Here is a 23070-nt window from a genome sequence, read left to right on the forward strand (position 1 = left end):
TCCCATGTTTGAGGAGTCATAGACTACGAAAAAGGTGAGAGATGACCCATGGAGCTTGGACCTAGGAGTTGGTGCTACTGAATCTAAGAACATAAATGATGATATACTAGATGTGAAGCACATTAGGGCTAGAAAGACTCTTTGATTGATGAGGTAGTGCCACATGTCATTGGGGTTGAGGGGGATCTAGAGCGGCTATTGATACCAAAAGTGGGGAGGGGGTTGCTCATGGGCCAAAGGGGGATGGCAAGGGGACTAACAAGAAGGAAAAAGACACTATGGAGAGCATCATTCTTGATAGTCCTTGCAAAAAGCTAGTGAACGAGGATATGGGGATGGAATGCTGTTATAAATATACTTGGTATTGTGTGGTTCTCACACTAGCCACTCTCACAAGAGTTACAACTAAGAAATAAGAGGGAACTTCACCATTGGGATGGGGCTCTCTTTCTTGGTGGTGATCCATGTAGGGTTCACACCACAGGTAGGATTCCACAAAGTTATAATAGGCTACAAATCCCTTGGAGATGCCTCCTTCATATGATGGTGACTCATTTGGAACCTACACATGATGGTGACCTACTCAACTTGATTCCCCAAGATACCATAGTCAACATTCATATATTTAAAAATGCAAAGATCACTACCTATCATCACTTGCAACATCATATCACACTTGGTACTTGTGGTTCTCATCCTTGCCACCCACGAGGGTCACAACCAAGTAGTAGGAGGGAACTCCAATATGGTCATGGAGCTCTCTTGTTTGGTGGTGACTCATGGGGGTTCACAACACACGAATGTCACCACCAAAAGCAATAATAGGCCATATCAACATGATGGTCACCTCCTCAATATAGTTCCCCAATATACCATAGATAACATTGATATTTTTAAAAGCCCAAAGATCACCACATATAGCCACCCGCAACATCATACCACACTTGGCACTTATGGTTCTCACCCTCGCCACCCACAAGGGTCACTACCAAGCAGTAGGAGGGAACTCCAGTATTGTGCTGACCCATGGGGGGACTTCACAACATACGAAGGTCACCACCAAGCAATAATTAGCCATATCAATATGATGGTCACCTGCTCAACATAATTCCCCAAGATACCATAGTCAACATTGTCATTTTTAAAAGCTTGGAGATCACCACCTATAGCCACTTGCAACATCAAATCACACTTGGCACTTGTAGTTCTCACCTCACCACCCATGAGAGTTACCACCAAGTGGTAGAAGAGAAGTCCACTTTTATGATGGATCCCTCTCACTTGATTGTGACCCATGCAGGGTTCACAACATATGTAGGTCACCACCAAGCAATAATGGGCCATATGAACACGATGGTCACCTCCTCAATATAACTCCCCAAGATACCATAGTCAATATTGACATTTTTAAAAGCCCAAAGATTACTACCTATCACCACTTGCAACATCAACGTACCACATAATCACAACATAATCATACAATCTAGTGCCTATGTGGAGAATGAGGTTTTTTGGTTCTCTGATTATCTTGTGATGTTTGATACTTCTTGTAGTGCATATGACAATACTATAATCAACATTGACATTTATAAAAGCCTGAACATTAGCACGTATCACCACCCATAACATCGCATCACCACATAAGTTGTAAGAATTAGAGGTTATGGGAAAAAGATAGATCGTATGGTTTAGCTAGATAAGGAAAAGGTAAGCATATCAACTCATCAGATTCAAGCATAGATGAAGGTAGCCCTCATGGAATTACAATACAATTGGGACAAATCTAAATACTATAGTCCATCGAATAGAGGAAGGAGCCAATAGAACCTATGTGGAAGTATTATAATGATTGATTACATGCTTGGCACACTCTTCATAGGGGAAGTCGGATTAAACTCTATGCACCAACAAAATACAACCAAGCACTTTTGCTACAACAAGAGTTCTATCAACATGCTATCTACAATGTATCTTTCAAAAATGTAGAAGATTCACATGAACTAAAGACCTAGTTGGGATTGGCAACTAGTACATTGGCCAATTTTGACCAAGGAAGAGATCTCACACTAAATCTCATACATTTTGCCTTTCATGACAATACAAATAGCCCTCCTTTTGAATGAAGTAATTTGTCACTGCCAAAGACAAGTTATCTTCAACATCATACATGGGACATTTCCTATTGTAGGCTAGTGGGTAGAGATCTTCAATCCACCCTTGAAACCAAGCTATACAGTACCTATCACATACGACGCATTGCTACAGAGCTCAATCCTTAGAACATAGGAATGGATAGATAAACTGTTTTCATATTTATTCTTTAAAGACATATAGCGATAGTACTCCAAGAGTATAGTGTTGTTGGTATCAAAATAACAGTGTTTTTCTCTACTTTTTGCAAGTTATTTAATACCACAAGCTTCTCCCAATGTTGTTCACAAATATAAGGGACTTGGGAAAAACTCTTTTGCCACACTTCAGAATCTTCCTGAGAGAATACATATTCTTATATGAAAACAAGAATGCAAGACTTAATCAATAGAAAGACTATAGAATGACATAGAAATACCAATGGCCTCCAAGTAGATTTACATATAAGCATTTTATCATTTACCAGCATGTAGGGAAAGCATGCATAGAAAATCCACATTAGCTTTGGCTTGCTACAATAGCTCCAAACCATGATACTTGCTTTGGCTCCCAATGATAGCAAGAACTGTTTGGATCTAGGCCTCACTGTATAGTAACAATCCTCACTAACCCGGACTCATTTCGACCCCTCCAATAGGCAGTTGTGTTTAAAAGGTTCTTTTGATTTCTTCAAGAGTAATGCATTTAAATAAATGATTATCACTATACCCTTGGTTGTAGGAACATCACCTGGAAGATTACTTGGCATGGTAGACTCCTCTTCGAGCCACCAAGCTCTTAGGCCTACAAAATAAGTTAACAAATTAGATATGTGCATGAGACTAAACAAATAGCTGAACTCAAAAGTGGCTAAGTTACATATTATCTTCATATGGTCTCTTCTCATTTTCAAGAGCCATAGTGGACTTTCCTTCTCCCTCCAACTTCCCCTTCTACTCTCCTAAAGAGATAGGAACCATATTGGGCTCCTCCTCTCCTTTCAACTCCCCCTTTCGCTCTTCACATATAGCATGCTTAGTGGGTATTTTCACATGCATTTCCATGTCACCCAGGTCATTTCTTGCTTTAGGGTCCTCAACCACCTCTTCTTTGACATCACCAAAGTAGTGTCCAAGACTCTTTGAGTCCTTATTTGCAGCATGGTTGTTTGTATACACCATATTAGCCCTGCAATCTACAAAGTTCAACAAGATGACCCATAGGAAAAAAGGAAAAGAACCCACCACATAGGTGGACTCTAAAGACTCCCCACAAGCATCACATCCCCAAAACATGGATTGTGTTGCCTTCATCCACAACTTAGGGTCTGGGAAACAATAACCTTATACCTTCCTCCAACTCTACAATTGGCATTATAAGAAAATTGCTTTAGGTGTGAACCTCTTGACTCTTGGCTGTGAGTGAATCATGTTCCATTTGCATGGCAAACATGAAAATATCGTCAATAGAGTACCAAACAGTACCAATATTAGCAAAAAGCACCAAATGATAAATCATAATGTACAAAAATACACAAAAAAATATACCAAAATATTTTAGAAGGTATCAAAATGTACAAATAGTTGGGTGCAAAATGCACTATAATGTGTGCAATAAAAGTGTGTAAAAAGTACCAAATAGTACCATAGAGTACCAAACAATATTTGATATTCAAAAATAAAAAGAACCAAATAGTACCAAAAATATGAGAAACTACCAAGTGATGGGGACCTTTGATAAAGTTCACCACCAAGTGATGGGGGGACCCTCTGATAAGGGATGGGAGGCCTGCCAAGCGATGGGAAGTACCAAAAAATATCTTATATTAAAAAATAAAAAGTAAAAAAGTAGCACAAAATTTACCACATAAACATACCAAGTAATGGGGGATCCTCCTCCAAATGATGGGGAATCCTCTGAAAAATTTCTCATAAGGATCACTACACCAAAGAGATGGAGGGGCCTCCACCAAGGGATGGGCAGTCTGCTAAGCAATAGGGAGGACCAAATCATATTTTATATTCAAAAATAAAATTACCAAATAACACCAAAAACACCTTAAAGGTACCAAGAGATAGGGGGTCCTCCAAGTGATGAGGGATCGTCCAAAAAAGTTTACATGAGGGTCACCACAAGTGATGGGGGGGCCTTTCGCTACAATGAAGAACCCCCCCTTGCTTGATAGTGACCCATATGATGATTGGTGCACATGAGGGTCACACTGCTATTGCTACTATACCTTTCCTGAGCAAAATTCTCACTAGTCAAGCACTATAACTTTACAACATAGGATGCCATAGTTATAATGAGATTGCCACGAGCATCATGCTATCATATTCAAAAGCATCAAGTTTGTTTCTCACCTATTGCTTCTTTCCATGCTGAGAGAGAGAGAGAGAGAGAGAGAGAGAGAGAGAGAGAGAGAGAGAGAGAGAGAGAGAGAGAGAGAGAGAGAGAGAGAGAGAGAGAGAGAGAGAGAGAGAGAGAGAGAGGAAAGTGAGGTTGAGAATGCGAGGGATTGAAGTTGAAATAAACTGGTGACTTCATCATCTCCATATCTCCATGTCCATGTCCATGTCTATCTCCATTATCATCATCATCATCACTATTTTCTTCTTATTCTTCATGCAACAACTATTCAAGATTGGAGTGGACTAAAAGCAAAATTCAAGAGCTTGGAGCAAGGAGATGATATGCGATTGTGAGACCATCTCCAACTTTGGAGTGACTATGATTAGAGGGAGAATGAGCTGTGTCTACTATTATCTTTAAATAATTGGTTTGCTTTTGCATGCTTCCATTATTGTAACATGAACATAAATAGAATCAATTGCTCTAGGAAGCTTGCATTCCCATGCAAAAAAATAAGAGGCTAATGTACTAAATATTGGAATCAAGAGGTGAGGAATTAATCTCCCAATTTCATGTTATGTGTAATGCAAAACTCTCATGGCTAGAGTAGGCTGGGGTAGGACACTAGGTTGGCAAGACACTCATTTAGAGATGATTTACTAGTTTGAGTAGATTGGATCAGGTGGAAATTAACAAATCATGATTTGTCATCATAGAGATTATGGTTGTGCTAATCAATGATTGCTACACCAAATTATTGATAATGTGTGGTTCAAACATTGTTGTGTGTGATGGGTAAATAGTTGGATAGGGTTGTACAAAAGAGACAAGCTCTCTAGAAAAGCATCTTGTGGGAAATACTTGAGTACACTCTAGTTGAATTAAAAACAAGGAGGGGAAAGGAAAAGAGGGACTTGCACTTGAGTGAAAGTTGATAGGAAATGGAGGGAATCTCCAAGGTCATGCTTGATTGAAGATTGGAGTAAGGAGGAAGAAAATTTTTAAAAGGGCATCAAATTTGTGCACTTGAGTGCATGAGTAGGGAGAATAAAGGGAGGTAAGGGAGAATCTGGAGTAGCACTCGAGTGGAAATTAAGAGGGGAAAGAAAAAATATTTTTTTCAAACAAAAGAAAAGGGAGGCTTAACGAACAAGGCCATGCAATAGAGCAAATGAGTAATTTAAATTGGCATCTTAAATGTGCACTTGGATTGAAATGACCACCCTCTCATAGATCGTAGAGTGATTGTCCTACTACCAAGAAAATGGATCTCATTAGTAATATGACAATTACATGAGGTGATGATACCATTACGATGGTGGTTTGAGTAAGGGTGAGATGCCCATTTGAGTGTTGATGATCCCTTGAAGCACTTGGGCTTGAGTACTCTCTTGAGTGTATGTAAAGAGAGGAGCACTTGATTGTAGGAGAAGAGTAAAGCACTCAAGAGTTATACTTCAAAATAGTGGGCACATGCACATACCCAAGTCCCTTCAACACTTGAGAGCTTGAAAGTGAGTTAAACAAGGGAAGAGATGGATGAGCTCAAGGAAGTGCTCAAGACATGAGTACTCAAGTTGCAGAATCAATGGCTTCATGTGTTGACAATTGCACATAGATCATCGTCATTAGCACCAAAGTCTTCTTTACCACAGCGTCCATTTAAAAGGGCATCAGATCCATACACTCGAGTGCATGAGTATGGAATAAAGGAAGGCAAGGGACATTGAGTAGCAGTTTAGTGAAAATTAAGATGAGGAAGAAAAATGAGTTTTTTAAAAGAATAGAAAAGGGTGACTTAATGAACAAGGCAATGCATTGGAGCAAAGGAGTAATTTAAATTGATATTTTAAAAGTGTACATGGAATGAAATGACCACCTTGTTAAAGAGTGATTGGCATAGTACCAAGAAAATGGATCTCATTAGATGAAAGAATATGATAATTAAATGTAGCTATGGCACTATTACAACAACAAAAGCTTGAGTAGGGGTGAGAGGTGCATTCAAGTATTGATAATCACTCAAACTGCTTAAGTTGGGCTCAAGTGCACTCTTGAGTGTGTTGGAAAGAGAGGAGCACTTGATCATAGGAGAAGAGCAAAGCACTCAAGAGTTATACTAAAAAATAGTGGGCACTTGATCATACCCAAGTTCCCTCAACAATTGAAAACTTGAAAGGCTCCAAACTTGTGGCCAAGGGGTTTACGATTATAAATTGCAAGTGAGTTGCACAAGGGAAGAGCTAGAGGAAGGGCTCTATACATAGATACTCAAGTGCATAAATATGGAGCAACCCAATACATCAATGCTTGAAGAACAAATAGGGATTGAGAGAGAGTAGTGAATGAGACAAAGAATAGGTGCCAGACAAGAGGGAAGAAGATGGAAAAAGGTGATCTTAGCAACAACACAAGTTAGGAGGGGAGAAGATGAAAAAAGGTGATCTTGGTACTACAATTGGGATGGAGAATCAATGACTTCATGTTTTGAAGATTGCATGTAGATCATCATCATCAACATCAATGTTTTCTTCACCACCTCCTCCATTTAAAAGGGATTAGATCCATGCACTCAAGTGCATGAATAGGGAATGAAGGAAGGTGGTGGACCTTGAGTAACACTCGAATGGACGTTACGAGGGGAGAAAAGATAGTTTTTTTGTAGAAAAATAAAAAGGAGGATTAACAAAGGCCATGCACTAGAGAAAATGAGTAATTTAAATTAACATTTTAAATGAATATCTAGAATGAAATAACAACCCTGTCAAAGAGTGATTGGCTTACTACCAAGACAATGGATCTCATCATATGAAAGAGTATGATGATTAAAGACTATGGAATTATTATGACGGTGGTTTGAGTAGTGGTGAGAGGTGCATTTGAGTGTTGATACTTGCTTGAACCACTTAAGCTAAGCTCAAGTGCACTCTCGAGTGTACTCAAAAGAGAGGAGCTCTTGATTATGGGAGAAGAATAAAGGACTCAAGAGTTATACTCAAAATTAGTGGGCACTCGAGCGCATACGCAAATCATTTCAACACAAGAGAGAAATGGAGGAGTTCAAGGAAACACACAAGACATAGGTGTTCAAGTGCAAGGGGTTTAGGGTTACAAAGTGCAAGTGAGTTGCATAGGGAAAGAGATGGAGAAGTTTGAGGAAGGACTCCAAACATGAGTGCTCAACTGCATGAACATAGAACAATTCAATACACCAATGCTTGAAGAGCAAATAAGTATTGAGAGAGATTAATAGAGGAGAAAACACATATATGCAAGATCAGATAAGGAGGGAGAAGAAGGAAAAATGTGATTTTAGTAGCACAAGTAGGATGGAGAATTAACAATTGCATGTGTTGACAATTCCACATAGATCATCATCATTTGCACCAATGCCTTCTCACCACCTCCCCCTTTAAAAAGGCAATAGATCCATGCACTTGAATGCATGAGTAGGAATAAAGGGAGGCAAGGGACTTTGAATAGAATTGGAGTGGAAATTAAGAGGGAGAAGAAAAATATAAAATTTAAAGAAAAGAAAAGTCTTAACAAATAGGGCCGTGCAATAAAGAAAATGAGTTATTTAAATTAATATTGTAAATGCGTATGTGGAATGAAATAACCAACCTATGCGAGAGTGATTGGCCTCCTACCAAGACAATGGATTTCATTAGATGTAAGAATATGATTATTAAATGAGGATATGGTACTATTATAATGATGGTTTGAGTAGGGGTGAGAAGTGCATATGAATATTGATACTCATTGGAACCACTTTAGCCACACTCTTGAGTATGTTGGAAAGAGAGGAACACTTCATTGTAGGAGAAGTAAAGCACTCAATGGTTATACTCAAAAGTAGTGGGAACTTGAGCATACCCAAGTCCCTTCAACACTTGAAAGCTTGAAAGCCTCCAAACTCAAGACCCAAGGGGTTTAGCATGACAAAGTCTAAGTGAGTTGCATAGGCAAAGAAAATGAGGAGTTCAAGAAAGGACTCTTGACATAGATACACAAGTGCATAAAAATGGAAAAATTCAATACATCAACGCATGAAGAGAAAATATGGAATGAGAGAGTAGTGTAGGAGACAATGCATAGGTGCAAGACTAGTTAGGAGGGGAGAAGAAGGAAAAAGGCTATCCTAGCAACACAACTAGGATGGAGAATTAATGGCTTCATGTGTTGATGATTGCACATAGATCATCATCATTAGCACAAATTTCTTCTTCACCACCACTTCATACATTTAAAAGGGCATTAGATCCTAGAATGTGTACCTAGAATGAAATAATCACATTTTAGAGAGTGATTGGCCTACTATCAGGACAATGGATCTCTTCAAATGAAAGGGTATGATAATTAAATGTTGCTATGTCACTATCACGATGGTGGTTCAAGTAGGGGTGAGAGGTGCATTTGGCATTGATACTCACTTGAACCACTTAAGCTAGGCTCAAGTGCACTCTCTAGTGTGATGGAAAGAGATGAGCACTTGATTGTAGGATAAGAGTATAGTAGAAAAGAGTTACACTCAAAAGTAGTGGGCACTCAACATACCCAAGTCCCTTCAACACTTGAGAGCTTGACATACTCAAACTTAAGGCCCAAGGCATTTAGGATCACAAAGTGAAAGTGACTTTCATAGTGGAAGAGATGGAAGACTTCAAGGAAGCACTCTAGACATAGGTGCTCAAGTGCATAAATGTGGAACAATTCAATACATCAATGCTTCAAGAGAAATAGGGATTGAGAAAAAGTAGCCAAGGAGACAAAGCACATGTGTAAGACCAAAGGAGGGGATAAGAAGAAAAAAGGCGATCTTAGGAGCACAACCAGGATGGAGAATTAACACTTCAAGTGTTGACGATTCCACATAGATCAACATCATTTGCAAATGTCTTCTTCACCACCTTTAGCGTTTAAGAGGACATTTGATCCCTACACTCAAGTGCATGAGCATGGAATAATAAAGGAAGGAAAGGGATGTCGAGTAGCATTCTAATGAAAATTCAAGGGGGAAAGAAAATTAGATTTTTGAAAGAAGAGAAAATGGAGGCTTAATGAACAATGCCATGAATTGGAGTAATTCAAATTAATATTTTAAATGTGTAGATGGAATGAAATAACCACCATGTTAGAGAGTGAGTAGCCTAGTACCAAGAGAATGGATATCATTAGATGGAAGAATAAGATAATTAAATGTAGGTATGGAACCATTACGATGATGGTTTGAGTAGTGGTGAGAGGAACATTTGAGTGTTGATGCTCACTCGAACCACTTAAGTTGGGATCAAGTGTACTCTTGAGTGTGTTGGAAAGAGAGGAGCACTTGATTGTAGGAGAAGAGTAAAGAACTCAAGAGTTATACTCAAAAGTAGTGGGCACTTGAGCATACCCAAGTCCCTTCAACAAAAGAGCTTGAAAGCCTCCAAACTTAAGACCCAATGGGGTTTAGGGTTACAAAGTGCAAGTGAGTTGCAAAGGGCTTCGAAGGGATGCATGAGTTCAAGGAAGTGCTCCAGACATAAGTACTCAAGAGGTACTCAAGTGCATAAGCATGTAACAATTCAATACATAGATGCTTAAAGAGAAAATAATGTTTGAGAGAGAATAGCAAAGGAGACAAAGCATTGGTTTGAGACCCTTTAGGAGGGGAGAAGATGGAAAATGGCAATCTTAGTAGCACAACTATGAGGGTATGAGGGAGAATTAATGACTTCATGTCTTGATGATTGCATGTAGATAATCATAATTAGTACCAATGTCTTCTTCACCACCTCCTCCAAATAAAAAAGCATTAGATCTTGTTGAGAAATATGCAGTCACATCCATACGTGCCTCTTTGTATGGAACAACTAGGCAAGGAACATGCAGCTCAATCTAGGAAGAGTTGCTTTTATCCCATAGGCACAATGGAGGAAAGTGGTACCATCTTGTGACTATAAAAGAGTATACTTGAAAATAATTTGAATGCAATGCCATTGTACTTTGTCATTTCAATTCCTCTTATGTCTACTCAAGATCACGTTTATGAATCCAAGTCAACTATTCATGGAACCTAATTCACTTGAGTAATACTTAGTGTGTCTAGTCCATAGCAACATGCTTCTTGACTTTGACTTCCAACCTCCATAGGTAACCTTGCTCAATATCTGTGTTTCTCAACATGGTATTAAAGACATGGTGAGCATGGTTCAGTCAACTCACTACTCCTCTAACACCCCACAACCTCTGGTCGCCTCAGCTCTAGCTAATGACTCCATCTCTTCACTCCTGCTCTAGCTAATGACTCCATCTCTTCACTCCATCTTCACTATACTCTTCTTTACCTCCATAGCCAACAACACCCTGCTCACTTGGAGTAGCTAGATCTATTCAATCAGGCCATATCTCACATATATTTCTTCTATGGACATATTCTGTAAGTCAAGGTGCTCCCTCTTGTCCTAAAAATAGACTAGATTAATGGATGCTATAATTGGCATTGGTGTTTTTCCTAGATCTAGAGAAAATTTCATCAACAACCTATCATACTACAACCACTATACCTGAAGGCACCACAAATCCTCTAGCTACCTTGAGGATTTTGAAGATAATGCTATGGCTTCTTCTAACAAATTTTGAGCTCAAATATTCTATTGTAGAAGCTCCTACATCACAAAAACCAGTCAGGCCTAGGAAACCCTAAAGGGCAACCATAACACTTTTCTTCAAGCTCATTTCTCACTCCATTTTCCTATTCCATTCAGCTTGAGCAAGCCATTGCCACTTAGATATGCTATTACACTCAATATTCAGCGAGTCCCACCTTGAAAGATTCAACATCCATCATCAAAAGTTCAAAATCAAGCTCAACAAGCATAGTATCTTTTTGATACTTATTTCATGCTTTTTGGCACTAGTAATTCTTGTGTCTTTTGCCATATCCAATTTCAACTCACTTGCTAGTTATTTGCTTCTACTCAAACATCTAGTATGGGAAAAGATTCATCATCATGCCATTTCAAAGGAACGGGCTTCCACACATGGCAGACAAGGATAAAGCTAATCCTCTTGAAGAAAGGTCTATGGTCAATAACTAGTCGATAAGAGAAGAAACCTAGAGATGATGCTCTTGCAGTAGTATGGCAAAAGAATGATGACAAACTCCAAGCAATCATCAAGCTTGAGCTTGATGATAGTTATATCCACCATGTAATATATGTGATACATCTCATGTCACTTGGGAATAGTTGGACACATTGTTTGGCGCCCAATCTAAATCCTAAAAATATGGATAGTTGATAGAGTTTTTCAAGTTGGATATGAAGGTTAATAAATCCATTGCAACTCACCTTAATTATATAAAAAGTCTGTTAACTCAACTTGTAGGGACTAACTTAAAAATGGAAGAAGATATTTGCATTGGAGTCTTGCTTAAGAGTCTTCATCTAGAATTTGGTAACGTCTCCATCACATTAATTAATATGCCAAATCCAAAGTTGATAGACATCAAAGCATCACTCCTTGAAGAAGAAAAAAATCTCAAAGGTAAAGAATATGCAAGCACTTCAGAAGAAGAATATGTGCTCTATGTTAACAACAAGTATAAAGGGAAGAAATACATTATTTGTGACTTTTGCAAAAGAACTAGGCATATTGAAAAGTTTTGTCATGCCAAGAAAAGATCATAGAAGGCCTATCTTGCAACTGTCAAGGACAAAGAAGACCATGAAGAAGAAGAAGACACTCAAGAGTAGAAGGACAAGCCTGATCAGTCCTAATATTCCCACTATTCAGATTGATGTTTTTAGAGCATTGTATATACTTTCCTTAATATTCTTATTATAAGCCTTGTACTCCTCATGTAATCTATGCAACATAGCCTCTACACACTTAGTGAGGCCTTGTAATAGCCCCTAGATGTTTTGCCATGTTTGTGGTATGCCCACACTTAGCAAGGTTCTACTCATAACATCATGTGTATACTCAATGCTTTGAGGCCTTGTAACAACCCCTGTATGTTTTGCCATGTTTGTGGTATGTCCACACTTATTAGCAAGGTTCTACTCATAACGACATGTGTATACTCAGTACTTTTCATGGTTGTGATTGAGGAGGTGTGTTGATAAATATGCAATCACACCCATATGTGCCTCTTTGTATGGAACAACTAGGCAAGGAACATGTAGCTCATTAGTCTAGGAAGAGTTGCCTTTATCCCATAGGCACAATGGAGGAAAGTGGTACTATCCAATGTCTACTCAAGATTGTGTTTATGAGTCTAAGTTAACTTATCTTGAAACCTAATTCACTTGAGTAATAGTTAGTGTGTCTAGTCCATATCAACATGCTTCTTGTCTTTGAATTCCAACCTCCATAGCTAACATTACTCAAGATCTATGTTTCTCAACATGGTATGAGAGCCATGGTGAGCACAATAAAGCCCAGCTCACTACTCCTCTAACTCCCCACAACCTCTGGTCAGCTCAGCTCTAGCTAATGATTGCATCTTCACTCTACTCTTCTTAACCTCCATAGCCAGCAGCACCCTACACACTTGGAGCAACTAGATATATTTAGCTAGACCATATCTCTCTAAACTTTCTTTTGTTGACATTTTATCTAGGTCAAGGTGCTCCCTCTTGTCCTAAAAATAGACCAGATTGATACATGCTATAACTGGCATTGGTGTTTTTCCCAGATTTGGAGCAAATTTTATTGGCATATTGTCATACTATAGCCATTTTTTAAAGGCTCCACGATTGCTTTATCTACCTTAAGGTTTTTGAAGCTTTCTATGAGCTCTCTTTTGATAAATTTTCAACTCAAAAAATCCACAATGGGAGGTTCTATATCCAGCAAACCAACTAGGCCCAAGAAACCCTAAATGTCAACCATAACCACTTTTCTTGAAGCTCATTTCTCTCTCCATTTTCCCAATTCCATTAGCTTGAGTAAGTCATTGCCACTTTGATCTGCTGCACTCACCATTCAATGAGACCTGCATTGAAAGATTCAACATCAAGCTTAACAAGCATAATATCTTTTTGATACTCGTTTCGTGCTTTTTGGCACTAATACTTCTTGTGTCTCTTGACATCCAATTTCAACTCATTTGTTGGTTATTTGATTCTGCTCAAACATCCAGTATGGGCAAAGATTCAGTCATGCCAATTCAAAGTAATGGGCTTCCACACATGGCAGACAAGGATAAAGCTAATCCTCATGAAGAAAGGTCTATGGTAAATAACTAGTGGATAGGAGAAGAAACCTAGAGATGCTGCTCTTGTAGCAGTATGGAAAAAGAATGATGACAAAGCCCAAGCAATCATCAAGCTTGAGCTTGATGACACTTATATCCACCACGTATACATATGTGCCACCACGTATACATATGTGATAGAGCTTGTGCCACTTGGAAATAGCTAGACATACTGTTTAGTGCCCAATCTAAATCCTCAAAATATGGATTGTTGATTGAGTTTTTTAGGTTGGATATGAAGGCTAATACATCCCTTGCAACTCATATTAATTATATGGAGAGTCTACTAACTCAACTTACATGGATTGACTAAAAATGGAAAAAGACATATGAATTGGAGTCTTGCTTAAGAGTCTTCCTTCATAATTTGGTAATGCCTCCACCACACTAATTAATATTCTAAATCAAAATATAGTAGACATAAAATCATCACTCCTTGAAGAAGAGAAAAAGCTTAAAGGTAAAGAAGAAGCAAGCACTTCAAAAGAAGAACAGGTGCTCTATGTTAATAATATCGTAGACTAATTAATATTCTAAATCAAAATATAGTAGACATAAAATCATCACTCCTTGAAGAAGAGAAAAAGCTCAAAGGTAAAGAAGAAGCAAGCACTTAAAAGAAGAACATGTGCTCTATGTTAATAATAGGTACAAAGGGAAGAAAGACATTATTTGTGACTTTTGTAAAAAAATTAGGCACACTGAAAAATTTTGTCATGCTAGTAAAAGATCACAAAAGGCCCACCTTGCAACTATCAATGAAAAAGAAGACCATGAAGAAGAAGAAGACACTCAAGAGCAGAAGGAAAAGCCTCATTGGTCCTTATATTCCCACTATTCATATCGACTTTTTTAAAGCATTGTATGTACTTGCCTTAATGTTCTTATCATAAGCCTTGTACTCCTCATGTAACCTATGCACCACAACCTCTACACACTTTGAGGCCTTGTAACAGCCCCTAGATGTTTTGCAATGTTTGTGGTATTCCCACACTTATTAGCAAGGTTCTACTCATAACAATGTGTGTATACTCAGTGCTTTTCACGATTGCGATTGAGGAGGGGTGCTGAGAAATATGCAATCACACCCATATGTTCCTCTTTGTATGGAACAGCTAGACAAGGAACATGCTACTCAATCTAGGAAGAGTTGCTTTTACCCCATAGGCATAGTGGAGGAAAGTGGTACCATCTTGTGACTATAAAGGATTATACTTGAAAATCATTTGAATGTGTCATGTGCCTACCTAACAATTCCCTGGCAGCATGTTTTAGTGGTCCATCAAGGAACTATCCCTTCACATCATTTTAGGGTGGCTTTATCATACCTTTAGTAGACTATGGCTCTTGAACTTTAGGATGCATGCACACTCATACCCAAGGTTGCACCCCAAGGTCACCCATGGTTACGTACTTAGAACCTTAGATGGGATTAATCACCCCACTAATGCCCCACCCTAGGTTCTAGGCTCAACTTAGACACACACCCCCAGTTGTGTAGGATAAGTCCCCTATAGGTACACATTAAAATAGGATCACCTAATCCTTAGGGATCTCCTAGATCCAAACTCTTCATAATCTTATCATGCTTAGGCATAATGCACTAGGCTACGAAAATCTAGGATCACATTGCATGCCACCAATCAAGAAAACACCAAGACTATGGGATTGTAAGATCAGCAAAGACTAGAACCAACAAGAGGACTTTGAAGCTCAATTGGGAACCAATGGTGACTCACAATTAGATTGGACAAACCTTTATAGGCCTGATTACCAAGGACCACTCATATATTGCCTCTATGGAGCTAAGATTAAGTGAGTTCTACTTACTTCACTAACCTAGGATTGCTCATGACTTTCTCTAAAGGCACTAATCCTTCACAAGATGTAGCATTGGATGCCCCCTTTGACACACTAAGAATTTTTTAGGCAATTAAGTAGTTGAGCAAGTCAATAGAGCATACAATTGCTTGAATTGAGTAGTTAAGTGAGTCAATAGAGCATGCAACTGCTTGAAGGCTTGATGAAGCGACAAAATCAACTGAAATAAGATTTTTTTGTAAAAATGAAGCGCCAACCCCACAATACAAATAGGGACAGTTGAGATAGCAACTAAAGATTTAGGAGAAGGTTGAAAAAAACATGTGCCACATAAGAAGATTAGGTCATTAAGGGCCTAAAAGCTACAAGTACATCCACTTACAAAATAAACATTAAGTTACATCTCCTACAACATCCAACCACCAACACTGCAAGTCACACTTATAGAAGAGGAGATCAATTAATTGAAAGGGTATTTAGGCTAGCCAAATAGGGGAATCACACGCACAACTAGCCACATGGAAAGAGAGCATCAACTATTGATAGGGAACTATGAGAGGCCCTACATAGTTTTTGGGAAATAACTAAGGGTTCCAATTGGATGAACCAAAGAGAACTAGGACTCTAGCATAGGGTGTGGGTAGACCAAATTAAGAACATCCTAGGAAGACTAATAGACTTGGCCCTCTTAATTCAACAAAGGAGGCAAGAACTACAAAGAGGTACAAAGTGGCTATTCCTAAACCTTGGAATGACCAAAGCCTCTAACGACCCTACCATGGACCCCTTGCAAAATGACCAAATGGGCACATTGTAAGTGGGAATGCTTGGGGCCAACACCTTGAACATATGAATAAGCATCAACCTAAGGGCTAAAAGACCACTAGAGTTGGAGAACAAGGAAGATTAGTACATCACTAAAATAAGGTCGTTGCACCTCTTTATGCTTTGCCCATGGGGTGACCATGTGACAACTTAAGAGTCTTGTCCACAGACATTAAGGCCCCATTAAGTCCCCCCCTTTCCATGCTCAAGAACCCCTTCTCATGAAGTAGTGTACATAAGCTAGAGACAAGTGGAGAAATTTGCTATCCCATTGCTAGATAAAGAATACCTAGAGGAGGAGTTGAGTGTGAGAATGCAAAATGACCCACTAAACACAAAGATAATTTGAAATGTGAGTCCATAGACTTGATGGAGGCTATAGGTTATGAAAGGGAATCCACAAAAAGAAAACTTAGAGAGCAATTTGATAAATAGTTCAAGTAGGCTGAACCAATGGCCTTAATACGAGCACATAATACCTTGCATGAGCATTAACTCTAAAACTACCTCCAGGCTTGCAACATGTGAGGCCTCCTCAAACAATGCTACACTTGTGCATTCAATCAACAAAAATACATCATAAATTAAGAGTACTTTACCTCGTGTCACAAGGAAAGCAACATCATGTCTGAAAAGAAAAGGTAAATGAGACAAAGAAAGACCTAGCCTAGTGAAACCATGGATGGGTAGGTGCTGCAAATAGCCTAGAAAAGTAATACACTACCATTATATCAAGGAAGAATCACCTCAAACTAATAAAACTATCCCAATGTGTTATGACCATAGCACATATACATATCAAGATTGCTCTCAACATCATGAGACCAATAGCAATTAGTCAAAACCTATAGGGTATGACATGTCAATTCAAAATGTCAAGGTCACCAATACTAACTTGGAAGATGGAAAGTTTATACCACCTTCTAGTTGCTATAGGAGAGCATGTTATAGATGCTCTCATTGATGAGGGGGTAGGCTATAAGTTGGGGGTTAAAGGCCGCATGTGCCTAACTTCCTACATTTTCTTGTACTTACGACTCTCATATCTGTACATTTTAGGTGGTGGCCTCTTATCACTATCACTTTATTCTTTATTCTCACTATGAGAATAGAATAAGGGAAGGCAAGTCATACATTGTGACTATAACAGTCTTACTTGTCTCTTGCTTTTGCTCTTGCTTCCACTCCTACTCCACCTTCAACCCACAATGGCCATTCCAAGACCAATGAAGCTCCTGGAATGTCTATTCTTGGGTTGAAAGCCTGAGGAGACATTGCTTGGCTCCTTGATGCTTGTTGACAAAACTTTGATGTACTTCTTAACATTAAAGGGCTTACTGTTGAGTTGCATTGGAAGAGGTTTTGCTCAACCATTGTCTCATATTTTGGTATAGTCTTATCATAATACCTTGTGGATAGCGTACATGTAAAATATTACACGGTGCAGCGAACAGAATCTGAGAAAGAGATAGAGAGTACACAACAGATAAGAGGAGAATCAGTAAATTCTTTAACTCCAAACAACGGATACAAAGATGGCTCTGTCCACCCGTGCGCTTCCACTGTGTGAAGCTTAGATGGTGATCTAGACAGAAGATAGGTGAAGAGCTTAAGGCTAGCTGGAACAACAACTCTGACTGGTGAAAGATGAGTGTATGATGGCTGTGAAGGGGTTTAGCTTTTATAGCCTTCGAAGGTCGTTAGGTCGGCCGACCTACCATATGAGCCTCCACTAGTCGGCCAGGGAATATTCCCTTTATCATCGGGCTGGGGGCGCTGCCCCTGAACCCCCGCCAGGGGGGCCGCTGACCCCCCTGGGACCCCCCAGCCAGGGGCCGCTTCCGCGGCCCCCGGACCCCACAATAGGGGCCCCTTTTAACTCCCTTACACTGCAACTCGATGCAATGCGCCTCGAGTTGCTACCAGCTTAACCACTCTGTCTAACCCAAAGATTAGACCCACAATGGTCACCTTTTTGCCATCCGGTTACATAGACCTCATCTGATATACAAGTCAGGACTCCACCAATGTCCGGGCTCACACTTGGCTTCTCCTCATAATGGGGGCCTTACAACTTTAAGCACCATGGATCATTGGTAGCACCTAATGAGGGTGAGGCATTGATCATATCTAACAGTACATTGAGTCCCATAATGCTTATGAGATGGTATTTTGATGCCTAGATGTTGGATTGATGCTTTACTAAGATTCTTGGATTGTTAAGAGCTTAAATAGCTCAACATTTGAAGGCTTTGTTGTAGCAAAGTTTGGACAAAAAGCATTCATTATGAAGATCGATGCAATACATACCTACAAGTGCTTTGGGGATTCTACATGTATGTGTTAATCCTTGGCATTGATGTATATGCCTAGATATGCTTGATGAGCTTAGAGCTTCATATTTGAGCTTGGTTGAATGCATTTTGGAAATGGATCATTGACAACAAATTTGTACTTGTATGTTGATGGGCTATTATTGCTATATGCTCTTGGATGTATTGATTTGTATCTTTGGGTACCCTAATACTAGATATGCTTGATGAGCTTAGAGCTTCATATTTGACCTTGGTTGAATGAATTTTGGAAATGGATAATTGACAATGACTTTTCACTTGCAGATTGATGGGCTATTGCTGCTATATGCTCTTGGATGTATTGATTCGTATCTTTGGATACCCGAATGCTATATACTTGATGTATTGAGCTTTGTTGTGCTCTTCAGAATTTCAAATTTACTTCTAATGGGAGCCCTTTGTACTTACATTGCAAATCTTGGTTCGTTTGAGCCAATGTGTGGGTTGCCTGCTAGTCTCAATCCAAGGCACACCTTTTAGTAGTCCATAAGTAGGTTTTTCAAAATGACGCTACCTAGCACTCCCTTAGAGTATCACGGGGTTTGTCACTTATGCCCTACTGAGTCTACATTGCAACGATCGAACTGTCACATGCTTGCCTAACAATTTCCTAGTAGCATGTTTTAGTGGTCCATCAAGGAACTATCCTAGACGGCTTCGTCTGGCACTCGCGAGAATGCACGGGGTCTATCGTCTAGGTTTCCCAGATCCCACCCTGTAACGGAAGGTAATGACTATCACCACGAGGATCGACTTGTAAACTCAGGGTCCTAATTTGACAACTGAGGTCTTGTTGCATCAATTAGCTCCATCAGAGGTGTCCCACAAGGGCTTCTCATCCGACTGGAGCGATTGTAGTTACCCTTGGTTCATGGAGTGCAACGCTTTTTTCTACAACTGGTTAGGATTTAGGGAACTTTAACAAAGTTTTGGCATAGCCGCCACACCTTTCCTCGAAGAGAATTACTAATCAAGGTTTTAAGACCCCAACCCTAGGTAAGTCAATGTTCAGCTCTACCTAAATTTTCCTACTTAACGTTTCATTTAATCTCTTGAGAGAAGCTCCCAACTTATTGAGACCACCCATCCATAGGATGGATCCGTCAGGGATCTCACCCACCCGGTTTCCATAAATGGTTTTCTTTAGTTTTCTGATTAACTATCACATTAAGTTATAACATATGAAAGAAACTTTGTTAATTAACCGGTTATCACAGGTTCCTTCGTGTAATTTTACGACACAACACAAAGACAGAGAAAACAATCCTTTGGCAAAAAATATTTACATATTATTTCACAAGTTATTTACAATGATTTTTCCCTTCTGCCTACACAGAAGATAAACCTTCATTCACTAGAAAATCCATTTTGTTTGTGCAGAAGAAAAAGAAACCCTCCAAGATTTCCGTCCCTTCACTAGTACACAGAGGACTCCAGGATCCCATCCTGATTCCTATGAGGGTCAGGCAATTCCTACTAAGAGCGATCGAGAGATCTACAGCCAAAGCCCCGTGGCACTCCTGCCTCCTCCTGCCTAACGGATTTCTCACCGAGCAACCTCTCGCCGTTGAGGCCCGTCCAAAACTCTTTGTGGTGGTACAAAACAATCCCCCTTGGAGCAAGGTTTCGTGTCTAGTCATGGGGGAGGCATAGCGCAATTTTTCCTCTTATTATCCGGTCTATATATTTACAATTAGATCTAACTACTGCAAGCACAATAAATATTTCCTATGCAACCATCAATGAATGCACAAATTTAAAAAACATAGCAACAAGTGTTTTTAGCATAGGAAGTAGCCCCACCCAAATCTAGGGTTTCTCTTTTAAGGTCCCAACTTATTCTCAGAGTTTCACTTCCTACTTGCAACTTATTTTCAGGATCCACAAGTTATTTTGTGAATCTGAAGTCTATTTTATCCATATGAAAAAATTGATATTTCTGTCCTAAAAGATAATATGGGTATTTATACCTACGACAAGCAATTCATACATTGTTCTACCCTAACCCATGCTTAGTAGGATTTCAAATGCTTTTCCAAGCCTGTTTGGACTTTGGAATTTGTATTGACAAATTCTTATCAATGTCCAATAAGTCCTACAAACTTCCTATATTTATGTAATTTCTTGATACTGATAGTTTTAGGGTTGTCGAGTATTTCATAGTTGTTTTTGCTTCAACATTCTTGATATTTTAGGTCAGGTTTACTCTGTGATTCATACATGGGTTAGCTCATGATATTGACGCTCTAATATAATCATAAATATTAACATTGTGTGAGTTTTTAGTAAGAAATAATTTGTATTTTATGTCAAGATTGTGGGAGAGAAGGAAAGAGTCTCACTTGTAGCTTTCTTGCTTGCACAATGGGGGAATACACACAAAGGTGGAGGCTGAAAACAGTTTTCCTCTTCTTAGTTGTGTAAGCCAAAAAGAAGTCAAGTACATAGAACTAGAAAAACCCTATATATGGGTCTCAAACCAAACTCAGCTAACTAAGGTGGCATACTAATTGAGCCACGAACTAGAGTAGATAAGGATAGCTGTCATCTAGCTATTATTCATGGGCGGTGTACCAACCGCATCTACAACTCACAAGTCGGTGACATAAATGCACAACGGTCACCCTGGCATATCACGAGTGGAGCTCGATATCAACACTCCCCCTCGAGCTCAATCCCAATTCCTGCACACCAAGTAATTCTCTGAACTTGCGCATCTTCTCTGCGCCCAATGCCTTCGTAAATATGTCAGCTACTTGATCCTCTGTGACATAAAATAGATCAATAAGACCTAGTAAAACCCTCTCCCGCACATAGTGATAATGCACCTCAATGTGCTTTGTTCTAGCATGATAGACTGGGTTATTTGCCAAGTGTACACAATAAATGACAACTGGCCCATCTGTAGGGAGGCTGATTCATATCATAAAGTAGCTTATGCAACCAAGCTACCTCACATGCAGCCATTACTGCACCCCTATACTCGGCCTCTGTGCTCGACAAGGCAACTGTAGGCTGTTTCTTGCTGCTCCAAGTGACTGCAACACTCCCAAAAGAGAACATATATCCACTGGTAGATCGTCTATCAGAAATACTACCAGCCCAATCAGCATCAGTGTATCCATGCAGCTGTATCTGAACCCCAGTCTCATAAAATAGTCCATACTGCAATGTGGACTTCACATACCTGAGTATGCATCTAGAGGCATCCAAATGCGGTTTTCTTGGAGTCTGCATAAACTGACTTACCAGTCCAACAGCATAGCTCAAATCTGGCCTGGTAATAGTCATATAAATCAAGCTTCCTACTATGCGTCTGTACATAGTAGGGTCTTCCAGAAGCTCACCTGCATCTGCGCTCAGCTTCACATTCTGCTCCAAAGGAACTCAAATAGGCTTACAGCCTGTCATCCCATATTTGGACAGCATGTCCAATCCATACTGCCTCTGCAAGAGCCGTATCCCACTTGGTAATCTAAAACCTTAATGCCCAAGAAATAACGCAACTCTCCCAAATCCTTCATCTCAAACTTCTGCTTCAATAGCATTTTCACATGAAGGATATCTTCATCACTGTCACCTGTCATAATCAAATCATCAACATAAATGACAAGTAGCATAATACCTTTCTCTGTTTTTTTCACATAAAGTGAGAAATATGCATTGGAAATCTGAAAGCCAATAGTGACAAGATACTGTCCTATCTTGTCAGACCATGCTCTAGGTGCTTGCTTCAAGCCATACAAGGCTTTCTTCAACCTGCAAACAAACTCAGGATGAACAACATGCACATAACCTAGTGGCTGCTCCATATAGACCTCTTCTTGCAAATCACCATGCAAGAAGGTATTCTTTACATCCATCTGATGTAAAGACCATTCCTTTGATGCAGCCATAGCAATGACTACTCTTACGGTTTCCATCCTTGCAATCAAACTGAATGTTTCTTCATAATCAATGCCATATGTTTGTGCATACCCCTTGACTACCAATCTTGCCTTGTATCTGCTCACAGAACCATCTGCATTGTGCTTCACCTTATAAACCCACTTATAGCCAATTGCATTCTTACCTTTAGGCAAAGGTACCAATTCCCATGTAGCATTTGCTTCCAAGGCATCCATTTCTTCATCCATGGCTTTCTTCCATTTTTCTTTTCCCATGGCTTGCTCAAAAGAAGTGGGTTCTGGTTCATGTATCACTTTGACCATATAAGCATAGTGAATGGTTGTAAATCCATCATATTTCAGCCTATCCACAGAATACCTAGCTCTGGTAGACCTGCGCAAAGTAGGTTCACTCCCAGGTGCTCTCAAAACATCCTGGTCTTCCTTACTCCAAGTG

This window comes from Lygodium microphyllum, chromosome 15 (assembly GCF_053477565.2).
Source record: "Lygodium microphyllum isolate KBCC chromosome 15, Lygodium_microphyllum_v1.1.10, whole genome shotgun sequence".
Lineage (NCBI taxonomy): Eukaryota > Viridiplantae > Streptophyta > Polypodiopsida > Schizaeales > Lygodiaceae > Lygodium > Lygodium microphyllum.